The following is a 14,287-nucleotide window of genomic DNA, read 5'->3' as shown; positions in this document are numbered from 1 at the left end:
AGAGTGTAGCAGCGTCCCAGGAAATGGGCAAGAGAAACAGCCAAGGCAGTGGTGGCAGAAAGGAAAGTGAGCGAGAGGGACTGAAATTGGTTAAAAAGATCTTGAGTGGATGCATGGATAGAAATGCCACGGTTTGGAGGAAGGAAGGATGGATGGGATCAAATGGGAAGAAATCCAAACTGATATGGAGCCACACCAATCATTTAAAGCACCCTTTAACCACCCTTTAACCTGGGTGGCGCTGTGGTCTAAACCACAGAGGGCTGGTAATCAGGTCGGTGGTTTGAATCCCTGCGACTGGGTGAGCTCCCATTGCTCGGTCCCAGCTCCTGCCAACCCAGCAGTTTGAAAGCACGTCAAAGTGCAAGTAGATAAATAGGTGGAAAGGGAAAAGGTGTTTCCATGCACTGCTCTGGTTCGCCAGAAGCAGCTTAGTCATGCTGGCCACATGACCCGGAAGCTGTACGCCGGCTCCCTCGGCCAGTAAAGCGAGATGAGTGCCGCAACCCCAGAGTCAGCCACGACTGGAACTAACGGTGACGGGTCCCTTTACCTTTACAATTAACCATTATGGCTGTCCCCCAAGAATCCCGGGAACTGTAGTTTGTTAAGGTTCTGTGTCCTTTACAAACTCAGTATCTTTTACAAGCTTCAGGATTTTTGGAGGAGGAATTATTATTCCCGCATTGCTGGGGGTTGGACTAGATGTGTCTTGGGATCCCTTCCAACACTACAATTTTATGATTCTAAAGTGGAATAAGAGTACTTCAAATGTAGGATAGGTAGGGTCGACTCAGATTAAGCCAATATATTTCCTGGTTCTTATCTCTCTCTTTTTCCCCATTCTCTTCTTTTTTAGGAAATAGTTTGACTTAATGCAAACTAAATGCAATCTGCCCAGTAGTGATGTATGGAAGTGAGAGCTGCACCATAAAGAAGGCTGATTGCCAGAGAATTGATGCTTTTGAATTATGGTGCTGGAGGAGATTCTTGAGAGTCCCATGGACTGCAAGAAGATCAAACCTATCCATTCTTAAGGAAAGCAGTCCTGAGTGCTCACTGGAAGGACAGATCGTGAAGCTGAGGCTCCAATACTTTGGCCACCTCATGAGAAGAGAAGACTCCCTGCAAAAGACCCTGATGTTGGGAAAGATGGAGGGCACAAGGAGAAGGGGACGATAGAAGATGAGATGGTTGGACAGTGTTCTCGAGGCTACCAGCATGAGTTTGACCAAACTGCGGGAGGCAGTGGAAGACAGGAGTGCCTGGTGCGCTCTGGTCCATGGGGTCACGAAGAGTCAGACACGACTAAACGACTAAACAACAACAACAAATACAGGGCTGCCTTCAGATGTCTTCTAAAGGTTGTTACTCATCTCCTTGACATCTGATGTGTGGGCATTCCACAGGGCGGGTGCCACTACCGAGAAGGCCCTCTGCCTGATTTCTTGTAACTTCACTAAATGACTAAATGACACAACTAAATGACTAAACAACAACAAAAATGCAGTCTGAGGCTGACTAAGCTTGTGCATCGCTTTCACAAAAGTAAAACCCCAAGGCTTCTTTGAGAGGAGCCACAATAGTGAAACCAGCACAGGGTTGTAACACAGAGATGGGCTTCAGGAGCCCAGAACAGAAGCGCTGAGCCTAAAAAGACAATAAGAACAGAAACAGCTTCGGAGATCAAAAGTTCCTTCCTGACAATGACAAAGTGGTAGTTCACCAAGGTTTCCGCATGAGCAAAGTGGCCTCTACAAGCATCATTTCACAAATCTTATTTACATTCCCCCTTTTTTTAACATTCATTTGTCATTCACTGTCAGCAACAATTCCTCACTTCTGTTCTATGGGTGCTACCTGCAAAATGGCCCAGAGTATTTGCTGTTCTACAAGGGGCACATCGCAGGGCGAGTTCAGACCTACCCCAAACCGAAGAGGAAATAAACACTAAACACATGAGATTTGCTGCATTTGGCAGGGTGAGGAGAGGCGATTTTATTTAAGTCTTCAGCTATACCCAATTCTGAAGCTTTCATCTGGTCCCTATTTCATTCAGGGAGCACAGCCTACTAAAATTCATTCAGATCAGTGATTCCCCAACTTTTCTTCCCCCATGGACCACTTGAGAATTGCTGGGGGTCTTGGAAGACACCCCCCATGGCTTTTCAGCCTTATGTAGCAATCGTAATGCACTGTGCTAGATGTTTTTGGTTTTAAATTGTATTTTTGATGCTTCTTTTTCTTCTTCCATATTGCATGACAATTGGAATTCAAATTACAATACAGAAAAATAAAAGAGGCAATAGCTATAAAAATATATAAACATTTAATTCCACAGATGTGCCACCTTCCATCTTCAAACACAAATCCATGGACCACCTGAATGAAGCTCACAGAACGCCCATGGCCTGCTGACCACAGCTGGGGAACCTTGATTTAGATCAGGGTTGCCCAAACTTTTTTCAAAGAGGGCCAGATTTGATGAAATGAACATGCGTGAGGGCCGATCAATGTTGCTGAGCTTTTTTTTAGGATTTTACCCCAGAACATACAGTGGTACCTCAGGTTAAAAACACTTCGGGTTACAGACTCAGCTAACCCGCAAGTAGTACCTCAGGTTAAGAACTTTACCTCAGGATGAGGACAGAAATCGTGTGGCGGCAGTGGCAGCAGGAGGCCCCATTAGCTAGAGTGGTACCTCAGGTTAAGAACAGACCTCCGGAACGAATTAAGTTCGTAACCAGAGGTACCACTGTATACTGAAATGGACTTTGGACATGCTTGGTTTAGATGCTCTGATTTCACCCAGGACAATGTTCTCATTCTTTTTTGAGAATATATGTCTCATGAGGAAAATGATTGTGGTTTACCTCAGGTCCTATATTTATGTTGGGTCCATAAATGTACGCAACAATTTGGCAGGTGTGGCCGAATCCCTGAGAGTGATGTTATCAGGCTCCTTTGACTTGGTCAGGGCTATTATTGACTCTTAAGATGGAGGAAATGTACCAAGTATCTTTCCGAGGAAAGGGCATCCATCACTGTGAGGAAAACGTTTTGCACAGCGGGTGGAAGAGGAGCTTTATTGTCTCAAGGATAAAAAAAAAGAAAAAAAAGGAAGGCCACCAGAAGAGAAGTGACCGTCAGGGGAGTAGAAGAGGAAAATTACTAAAGCAGCAGTCTTTTGGACAGGCTCAGGAGAGAAGAGCCAAGAGCACTGCGGCAAGAGAGGAGCTCACATTAATCAAGAAGAGAGAGATAGCCAGCTACAGACAGGAGCTTCACATACATAGAGCTAAATCTGGAAAAAGCAAACCAAAGAAATAACCTCCATGCTCAGCGAAAGCTTAGAAGGCCTTCACTTCAGCAGGGTTCACCCCGTGGTTATTTCAGTAGACAAAAGCGTTGAGCGGCAGCAAACTTTGCACTAAACTCTCTGAATAGATGGCGCTGAGGTACACCAGAAAGAAGCCTTCGCCAAGAGCTAAAGGCTGTGGGGTATACAGCTATTAATGATAAGTTATCATGTGCTATTAAGGTAAGACGGGGAATACGCAGGAGAAATGATTTTGAGGAGATATGGAGGGTGCTTGTAGAATTTGTACTGTTAGAGCAGAAAAGGGTCAAACCATCAAAAGAGGTGTTGAAATTTTGGGAGGTTGGATAGTTACAATGGAATGGTCTTGGGGGTGGGTGCACATTTTTAGTCTTTATTACTATTACTATTATTATTATTATTATTTATTATTATCTTTCCCTGATGTTGGGAAAGATTGAGGGCACAAGGAGAAGGGGACGACAGAGGACAAGATGGCTGGACAGTATCCTTGAAGCTACCAACATGAGTTTGACCAAACTGCGGGAGGCAGTGGAAGACAGGAGTGTCTGGCGTGCTCTGGTCCATGGGGTCACGAAGGGTCGGACACGACTAACCGACTAAACAACAACAACATTATTATTACTTTGTCAAAATAAAAAATAAAAGCTCAAGATTGCCTCCTTCCATTCTGACAGTTGTTTGGAGACATCTCTTCCCCCCACAGAGCTCCAATTCCCAGAGTTCCCTTGGGAGAAGGAGTGATTGTGAAACCACTCTGGGAATTGCAGCTCTGAGAGGGGAAGATGGCGTCTCTCAAGAATTCTCAGCACCCTAACTACTCTATGTTTCTTTGTGGGGAGCTGTGGCTATTTAAAGTGGTATGATACCACTTTATAGCACAGATGGGATTCCCCCCCCCCCCATTTTCTCTCTATATACACACATATATACATATACACACACACACATGCTATTTTTCTAGAAAAGGAGGTGCCAGAACTCACCATGAATGCCTCCCTTGTTCTCTTATAATGGCGCCAGCGGTGTAGCTAGCCGCTCAGGCACTCGGGAGGGGCAGGGCAACCCAGGCAGGGCACTCTGGGAGGAGCCTGCATGGAGTCCACCTGCCGCCTCCCCCTCAGCCGCTCTCCAGCTGATGGGAAGGTGGCAGGCAGACACAAGCCCTACGCCACCCTTTTGAGGGGCACGGTGCCTACAGGCACCCAAGTCACCCAGTCACTCCCAGGAGAGACGTGTGGCTTGGGCACACTGAGGGCCCCCGCACTAAGTGCTGCCCCCTGGGGAAGCAGTGACCAATGTGCCCTGCTCTTGCCTCACCTCCTAGCTATGCTGCTGAAAGACACCCACCTGAGAGGTGCTGGAACTGAGTTCCGGCTGGGGGAAAAGCCCTGTGTCTGACACACACACACACACACACAGAGAGAGAGAGAGAGAGAGAGAGAGAGAGAGAGAGAGAGAGATTGACTACCAAGCTCATGGCTGAAGTGATATTTGAATCATAGAACTGTGGAGTTGGAAGGATCATCTAGTCCAACACCCTGCTAAAGTGGTACAATCATGAATCGCAGCTCACGCCCCAAGCCAATAGATTCCACACTTGTGTCAAATTCATGGAAGGAAGAGAAAGGGGGTTGTGAGAGAGTAAGACTGAAATGGAGGCTTTTGGAATGCACATGTGAATCAATCTATTCATCATGCTCTAATCCATTCGTTTAATCTACAGGTTTCCTAAAAAAGAATCAAGATTTATGCATTCTCTCCAAAGGATATTCTCTGAGATAGTTGCTGCAGATTTTACAGCAGCCGTTTGGTTGGCAATCATTATGAATCTCAATGTACACCCCAGCAAATGTGGAAGAACCCATGCTGGTGCTTGTTTAATAACTAGCAAAATTACTAGGATAAAGTCAAAGCTGTAACTGTTAACAACCTAGGATTATCTAATGTCTTCTGTAATAGCTCTATATATGCCTAGTCAGAGATGAAGATAAGTCCATTAAGGCTGCTACATACATTAGCCGAGCGGATAGCAAAATCATGTCTAGCCTGAGACTTTTACTACTGTTTGCTTTCGGACTGATTCATCAAGGCATTAAAATGTTCTCATAGGTGGGGGTAATGCACAGTTCAGGCCATTAAAACACAGTTTGATTCTTTAGTATCTTTTCTAAAAGTCACATTTAAAAAAATGCTTTATGGAGTTAAATAATGCATGACACTGTTTCAAACCATTTTTAAGGAACTCATTCAAAATTCATCCTGGTATCCTGCAGGTGCTCCCCACTGGAACAGGAGCAGGGCTTCTTTCTTCCAAAGTTGTGCAAGGTTTCTTAGATTTCATCTCAAATTGCTTTATCTGTAAACCTGTGATGCGCCTCAAACAAACGAGCAAACCAAATCATATCATAACAGAGTGATTTGTTGACTAGTTACAATAGCGGAAAGTCCATTTAAGTCAGCGATTCCCAGACTGTGTGCCAGGAATTATGAAAAGGATGGAAATGTGCAAAATAAAAAATAAATCAAGGGCTCCAAGCCTGGTGTTGGCATTGGAAAAGCACCACTGTAGCATAAGTGTTGCTTGTTCATATTTGCATTGGGACCCTAACCCCTTGGCTCATACTTCAACACCATGGCGAGACGTTCATGTGAAATAATGAAAGTTGGATAAACAGGTGTTATTACAGTATACAGTGGGTGTGCATAATGCGTACTATAGCCAGAGAACAAACTGCCTGTTTGGAACACAGCAGGAAATTCAAAGGAAGGAAATAAAAGGCTGCTTTGGCATGCTTATATGTACACATCACTCCGTATGTTACGGCCAAATTTTTCAGCTACCACCACAGAAAACTATTGCATTTGAGTAGGTATCAGATTATATTAAACACAGAGAGAGAGTGGGAGAGACACTTTTTATGGTACTTGAGGCAAGATCCTTGCTTCACAGATGCAAGTCCCAAGTTTAAAAAAACTTTAAACGGCTTAGGGCACATTACACTCCAACTTCTTTCACCTGAACCTTTCGTCTTTGGCCATGAAGAATAAATTTGTTGCTGTAATTTTCTTTTTCTAATAGGGTCAAAATAGGTCATTGGATAAGTGTTAGGTTAGATGCATAAATGTTAGAGGGGAATTGTGAAACAGTGTTACAAAGGAGTTGGGGCAACTTGTGTTTTTAAACTGCTTATAACATTTATATCCCACCAGTGTGGTGTGGTGGTTAAGAACAGTGGACTCGTAATCTGGGGAACGGGGTTCGCTTCCCCGCTCCTCCACATGCAGCTGCTGGGTGACCTTGGGCCAGTCACACTTCTCTGAAGTCTCTCAGCTTCACTCACCTCACAGAGTGTTTGTTTTGGGGGAGGAAGGGAAAGGAGAATGTTAGCTGCTTTGAGACTCCTTTGGGTAGTGATAAAGCGGGATATCAAATCCAAACTCTTCTTCTTCTTCTTTCTTCCAAGAAGCTCGGTGGTACACACAGCCTCCACACACACACCATCATTTTATCCTCAAAACCACCCTGTGAAGTAGGTCAGGGTGTGAAGGTTCACCAAAGTCACTCAGTGAGCTTCATCCAATGGCCGAGTGGGGATTTGAACCCAGGTTTCCCACATCCTAGTCTGACACACTGAAACGACCTCACCACCCTGACTTCCTTGTGCTATTTGCGGAATTGGAAGAAAACCACACTTTGCTTCAGCAGCTGCAGTAAGAATGACCATGAATCAGTGATATATTGTTTGCAATTAATGTTCCAGCCTCACCTGCCATCAATTAATTAGTCTGAGCTGAGGATCATCTTGAGAGCAATTTGTGTTCTAGTGTTCCAACCCATTTTACAAATCAATAAAAACAATGCAATCCTTCCTTCACCACCGTTCCCTTTCCAACAGGTTTGTAATACAGAATTTACTTCTCACCCTTGCAGTGGGGAAATGCTGTGCCAAATCCATTCCTGGTGTTTAGTTTATTTCAGTCTGCTGAGTTATACCAATAATTACCATTTCTTCAGTTACATTTTTGGCACGAACTCCCCAGTAAACATTACTAAAACAGATTGGCGCAATATCCTATATTCAGGGTGCCTGTATGCTACAAATCAATGCAAACTCACAGCTTAGGACTAGCACCCTCCGATCAATATGTAAGTAATAAGGTATTATCACATAGGGCAACCAAGCATGCTATTATATAATATCAAGGCACAGCAGAGTCTGGTTTTTGGTGTTGTTGACAGAAGGGTAAATCTCCACATGTATAAACTCCTTTGCTCACGCAGCTACTTGTTCACAGCAACTGAGCTGAACCACTGAGTGTGTCCTCTCGTTCTGGCATTTCACAGGAGTAAAGATCAGAACAGTGTCTTGACATCCAAAAATGTCAAAATCACCTTGAACCCAGAAAAATCTAACATCACTAATACAGGAACCAGGAAGAGATTTCCTGGAACAAATAAAAACAGATGTTTTTAAAGTAATCACGCAGCCAGCGAGGACATACAATGCAAAATGGAATAAAAAGAGAGTAACAGTTTACACTGTCACAGCTACACAAACGGTGAAATAGGCAAGAGATAGAGACTGCTGGGATAGGGACGCGGGTGGCACTGTGGGTGAAACCACAGAGCCTAGGACTTGCCAATCAGAAGGTCGGCGGTTCGAATCCCTGCGATGGGGTGAGCTCCCGTTGCTCGGTCCCTGCTCCTGCCAACCTAGCAGTTCGAAAACACATCAAAGTGCAAGTAGATAAATAGGTACCGCTCCGGCGGTAAGGTAAACAGCGTTTCCGTGCACTGCTCTGGTTCTCCAGAAGTGGCTTAGTTATGCTGGCCACATGACCCGGAAGCTGTACGCCGGCTCCCTTGGTCAATAAAGCGAGATGAGCGCCACAACCCCAGAGTCGGTCACGACTGGACCTAATGGTCAAGGGTCCCTTTACCTTTACCTAGAGACTGCTGGGGTCATGTTGTCTGCTTTGAGACAATGTCATCTAACCCAGGGTTGCCATATTTCAAAAACTGAAAATCCGGACACAAAAGTTGTTGAGCTTGAATGAAGTTTTTGAGCTATTTTTAAGGAAATACGCCAAAATCTAGATTGCCATACGTCCAGATTTTCCCAGACAGTTAAGCAAAACTGTTTGGCAACCCCGATCTAACCTCCCTGCGAGTAAATCAGGATAAATGCTCAATAAGCAGATCACTGGGCACTACCCCATGTCTGCTGACCAGCTGCTGTTGGCTGCAAACTGTTGATGGGCTTCTGCTCTGACTTTTTATGGAGTTTTTTTCTTTAAACCAGACTGGACAGCTCTCAAATAGAGAACCATCCTCTGTAAAGCAGGGCGCATAACCACCCTTGAGGTAGAGGTGCCTTGCTAACACCTTTTTAGAGTAGTTATGGGATCTGGGAGAACACAGAGGGGCCTAGACCTACTCTAGAAATATTTCTCCCTCTGCTGAATGTGGCAGTTCCTAGGAAGATGCCAAGGGCAGCAGATATCCACTTGTTCCTTAACAAGATCCCAAAAACATCAGTCTCATATCCTTCTGCCAAGGAAAAAACATGCTACCTGAATGCTAACCACATACCTCCTAATCAGCCATGAGTGGCAGATTACTGATGCTAGTTTGCTTTGCTAATAAATAAAGCCTTTGTTCAGGAGGGCTTTGTTCTTTGGCAATTTAAACACCTTGTTCTTTCCTGTCATTTACAGATACTGGGAGATGTGTCACTGGTGATGTAAAAGCAAACATAGTGACAATGTAGAAAGCTGCATCACACCAACGGTACAAAGAATGAGGTTGAAGGCATACTTCAAGTCAAAAACCGATTGCAGCCTTCTATGAGCTGTCAGAACAGGCCAACTGGGAGTATGGAAAAAATAGGTTACTTTATTTACACAGTTTGTATTCCACCTTCCACCATAAGATAGTTTTGTAATTTAGTGCTGATTTTAATTGGTTTTGAACAACATGTTTTTAACTTTTTAATTGATAACCTCTAAGCGGTTTATAAGGGATGTGGGTGGCGCTGTGGGTTAAACCACAGAGCCTAGGACTTGCTGATCAGAAGGTCGGCGGTTCGAATCCCCGTGACAGGGTGAGCTCCTGTTGCTCGGTCCCTGCTCCTGCCAACCTAGCAGTTCAAAAGCACGTCAAAGTGCAAGTAGATAAATAGGTACCGCTCCGGCGGGAAGGTAAATGGCATTTCCGTGCGCTGCTCTGGTTTGCCAGAAGTGGCTTAGTCATGCTGGCCACATGACCCGGAAGCTGTACGCCGGCTCCCTCGGCCAATAAAGCGAGATGAGTACCGCAACCCCAGAGTCGGTCACGACTGGACCTAATGGTCAGGGGTCCCTTTACCTTTACCTTAAGCGGTTTACAAGAAATATTTAAGTTTTGTTACACTCGAGTGGAATAAGTGGGCCACATGGAGCTAAGATTCTTCCATTGTAAAAAGAATACCAATCTCACAGAAGTCTATTCATTCTAAAGACATCATAACAAACGGACGTATCTAACAGTTCTCAGAAATGCCATCATTTTCACCAAATATGAAGGACGAAACGTAAGAGTTAGGCATACAAAAAATACCATCATCTTAAAATATCTGGGAGAAAAAAAGCTTGTTGGGATTTCTAGACACTACCTACGAACAAGCAGAAAATGTGTTTTAGACATTCAGATTTATAAGCAGCCATTTGATATATTCCCTTCCGCACCACACTTTACAGTGTCAGTATTTGGCAGCATTCTGTCAAGACAGTCCAACAGCTCGTATATCTGCAGGGCCACTTAGCCCTTGACCATTTTTTTAAAAAAGGTACACATGAAGATAAATTACATACACTATTGCAAATGAAACACATCAAAGACATCAATGGACAGCCATCCAGGAGTATGAGCCTAATCCTTTTGTATCTATTATGAAATGAACAGGAGTGAGAGAGACACAGACATACGAACCGAGAGGAAGAAAACTCGTCCTCTGATTTTAACATGAGGCGAGATGCCACACATAGCAATCCTTTGAGTGCCCCCAAGCTAGTATCAACCTTCACAACTTATCATTTGCCAGCTAACAGTGCTTGAAAGGGTCTTTGGAAATGTAGGTGTTTTAAGGGTGGGTAGGCTACGTGAACTGTCAACATAAAAGCAAGGTTTTTGAGGAAAGTAGAAAGTGCATTTTTAAAAAAGTGTTTTGCTAAAAAAGCATGGCAGAAACCATTATTAATGGGGGGGGGGGTTAGGCTGCAGTTCTAGAACATAATTACTAGGGAGTAAGCTTTGACCAAACTGCAGGAGGCAGTGGAAGGCAGGAGTGCCTGGCGTGCTCTGGTCCATGGGGTCACGAAGAGTCGGACATGACTAAACGACTAAACAACAACAACAAAGCTTTATAGGGAGGGATGCGGGTGGCGCTGTGGGTTAAACCACAGAGCCTAGAGCTTACCGATCGGAAGGTCGTGGTTCGAATCCCCACAATGGGGTGAGCTCCCATTGCTCAGTCCCTGCTCCTGCCCACCTAGCAGTTCGAAAGCACGTCAAAGTGCAAGTAGATAAATAGGTACTGCTCCAGCAGGAAGGTAAACAGCATTTCTGTGCGCTGCTCTGGTTCGCCAGAAGCAGCTTAGTCATGCTGGCCACATGACCCAGAAGCTGTTTGTGGACAACTGCTGGCTCACCACTGCGGTGGGAAGGCAAATAGCATTTCCATGCGCTCTGGCTTCCATCACAGTGTCCTGTTGCACCAGATGCGGTTTAGTCCTGCTGGCCACGTGATGCAGAAAGTTGTCTGTGGACAAATGCCGGCTCCCTCGGCCAGTAAAGTGAGATGAGCGCCACAACCCCAGAGTCGTCCACAACTGGACTTAACAGTTAGGGGTCCCTTTACCTTTAAGCTTCATAGGAGACAGTGGGATTTAGAGAAAGATTGGCTAATGTGATGCCAGTCAGATGTTGTTGGTCTCCAACTCCCATCTCCCCTGGCCTTTGGCATTGTTAGACAGGACTTGTGGGAGTTAGAGTCTAACAACTTCCGGATTGCACCATGTTGCCTATCCCTGTATTAAAGAATACATACCTAGGACTGCACAGTCAACATCTTGAAATGCAGGGCCACAATCCAGCCCAGACTGAGCATTTTTACGTGCTATAAATTTCAATGGGAGGGTAGGCACAGGTTTAAAAACCAAATTCCACAGAATGGTTATCTTTGGCTGATCTAGGAATGCTTCAGGAAATCAGTTTCTGTGAATTCCAATGTGAACTAACTAGATCCATGCTTCCTGGGCTCATGTGCCGATCAGAACATAATTACCCATTGGTGAATTTTGCAACATGGTTCTCAGCCCCAAAAGCATACCCAATGCATTTTGAAAATCTTATGTTAGAATGAAACGCATTTAGAAATGCGTACACAGAGATTAAGTTCACTTTTGAGATGAAGCAAGTACATAAGAATATTCAGGCAAATATTGTAAACATTACAGATCAATGCAAAAACAGGATAGAATGGATTTGTGAGTGAACACAAATGGCATGGAACAGGGCCGGATTTAGGTTTGGTGAGGCCCTAAGCTACTGAAGGTAAGGGGCCCTTTATATGTCCAGCTGTCCTTTGTCAACAACAAATTGTCGCTGTTTTTTGTGTTGAATATATGCTATATGGTAATTTATGGACCTAATAGGTCCATACACAACACAAAACACTGTTGCTGTATGTAGGTTTTATTTCATTTATTTTTATCTTATATTTTGGAAATGTACATCCAGTGGTTTTTTTTAAAAAAAATGGGGGGGGCAAGAGAGTGGGGCCCTGAGCTATAGCTTGTTTAGCTTATCTGGCACTGGCATAGAAACAGATGGATCTGTTGTCCCCCAACATGTTCTAAACTTTATCTTAGCTGAAGTTGCTTATGAGTCAGCGCGGTGTAGTGGTTAAGAAAGGTGGACTCATAATCTGGTGAACCGGGTTTGCTTCCCCGCTCCTCCACATGCAGCTGCTGGGCGACCTGGGGCCAGTCACACTTCTCTGAAGTCTCTCAGCCTCACTCACCTCACAGAGTGTTGGTTGTGGGGGAGGAAGGGCAAGGTGATTATTAGCCGCTTTGAGACTCCTTAAGGGGAGTGAAAGGCGGGATATCAAGTCCGAACTCCTCCTCCTCCTTCATTCAGCAATAATACCACCAATACACAACTTTGAATACACCAAGTTCTGCCAAGTTATTTCATCCAGCAGCTCCATTGTGGTATGGAGGACCTTTGGGATGCATGTGGAGTTTTGAGCAGGGATTCCGTGTTCACACCTTGCAATAACATCCCCCAAAGTAGCAGGAAATAGGATGTTGTGTCAGTCTTCTGCTGGTATGGTGACAAAGAAAGGCTGAGCATCATACAAGTGCAAAGCAAACATGGTGCAAATAGATCAAGATGAATGTCCAATGGACACCTGGAAACATCTCCTACTTGGGAATGCCGGGGACAGAATTCGAGATCTTTCTTCAGGCAAAGCCTGCGCTCTGATGTCCCTGAGTTAGCACCCAAACCTTACACCAAAACACCCGTTTTAAAGACGTGAAGTCATCAAAGCCGAAATCAGCCGTCTGAAATCTTCTAACTTCCAAAACACCCACGCAAAATAGAGTTCAATCATTTCAATGGAGATCCTATGGGGGGAAACACTTGAAAACACAGACGAAGAAAATGTGGCACCGCCGCTTTCCTCAGATAGCATTTAAATAGATACAGAGCAGATGGCACAAGCATGACCTGAATTAAGAATAGCTTTGTTTGTCTCTACCTTCCCTTCCCTCCCCAGTGCATATTTCTCTTCTTGGGTACGGAGGGGAGGGGAACAAGCAGCAGCAGCAGAAGAAGAAAGACAAGACTAGCAGAGGGAACACACTGGAGAGAAAACTACTAAAAACAGTCTCTCTTATTCACACTTTTATACACTGCCCTGGAATCTTTTGATGAAAGGTGTGATTAACAGATATTTTAAATGAATAAAGCTTTAAGCAACATCTTTCTGTTATGGGCCATTGGCCTGATCCAGCAGGCTCTTCTTATGTTCTACATGCTTCCAGTGGAGTCAATATGGCTCCATTTATGGCGCATCCATACTTGCTAGGCATAGGATGTCGTTAAGATGGTCAAAAAGCACAGATGCTATCACAGATATATACCTTGTCAACATGTTTACATATATCTTTGTTGACCATGATTCCAGACCATAGCGTTGGTTCAAGGGTCAAAGACGGAGTGCTGCTTGCATGCAGGGACATAAGGGATGTTGCAAAATGGCCCTTTGTGTATTTGCAATGCAGACATGTCTGCTTTTGCTAATACAGGGTCCTCCAAATGTTTGGGCTGCAGCTATAGAGCCTTATCCATACATTCCAGTCCAAAACATCTGGGAGGGCTTGAGTGACAGCTCTAAAACCATGACAAACTCTACTTCTGTTAGTTCATAGAGTCAGGGAAGTTGGCCAATTTCATTTCTTCTTTGGTGCATTTTTTTGGAATGGTTGGGGTACATGTGGAAGAGGTGGAGGAAGAGGCTCCTCAGATGGCTCCCTTAAGTGGCATTTGTTCCCTGCAACAATGCCACTATCTGCCAGGAACCTGGTTTAGTTGCCCTTCTGGAATAGTTGCCTCCACAGCGAAAGTGAGGGTTTAGGGCTAGTAAGCCCACTCCTACAACCTTCCTGGCAATGGCAGCTGCAGGAAGAATTGCTGTGAAATGCAAGAAGGCACTACTTCCAACTTCACCCACCCTGAAACTCTCCCAACCCATTGCTGCTGCTATAGTGTCAGGAGGAGGCAGAGAGGAGCAAAGACCACCCCAGATTTAGACCAGCTTTGTGAGCAGCTCCTATCCTACAAGTGATGATAGAGGTGGAACCAGGGGTGAGGGCCACTACCTGTCAAGGAGCCAG

Source organism: Podarcis erhardii (genome assembly GCF_964252035.2).
Source record: "Podarcis erhardii genome assembly, chromosome: 8".
NCBI lineage: Eukaryota > Metazoa > Chordata > Lepidosauria > Squamata > Lacertidae > Podarcis > Podarcis erhardii.
The sequence above is the reverse complement of the archived record's forward strand: the minus strand, read 5'-3'. Positions refer to the sequence as shown.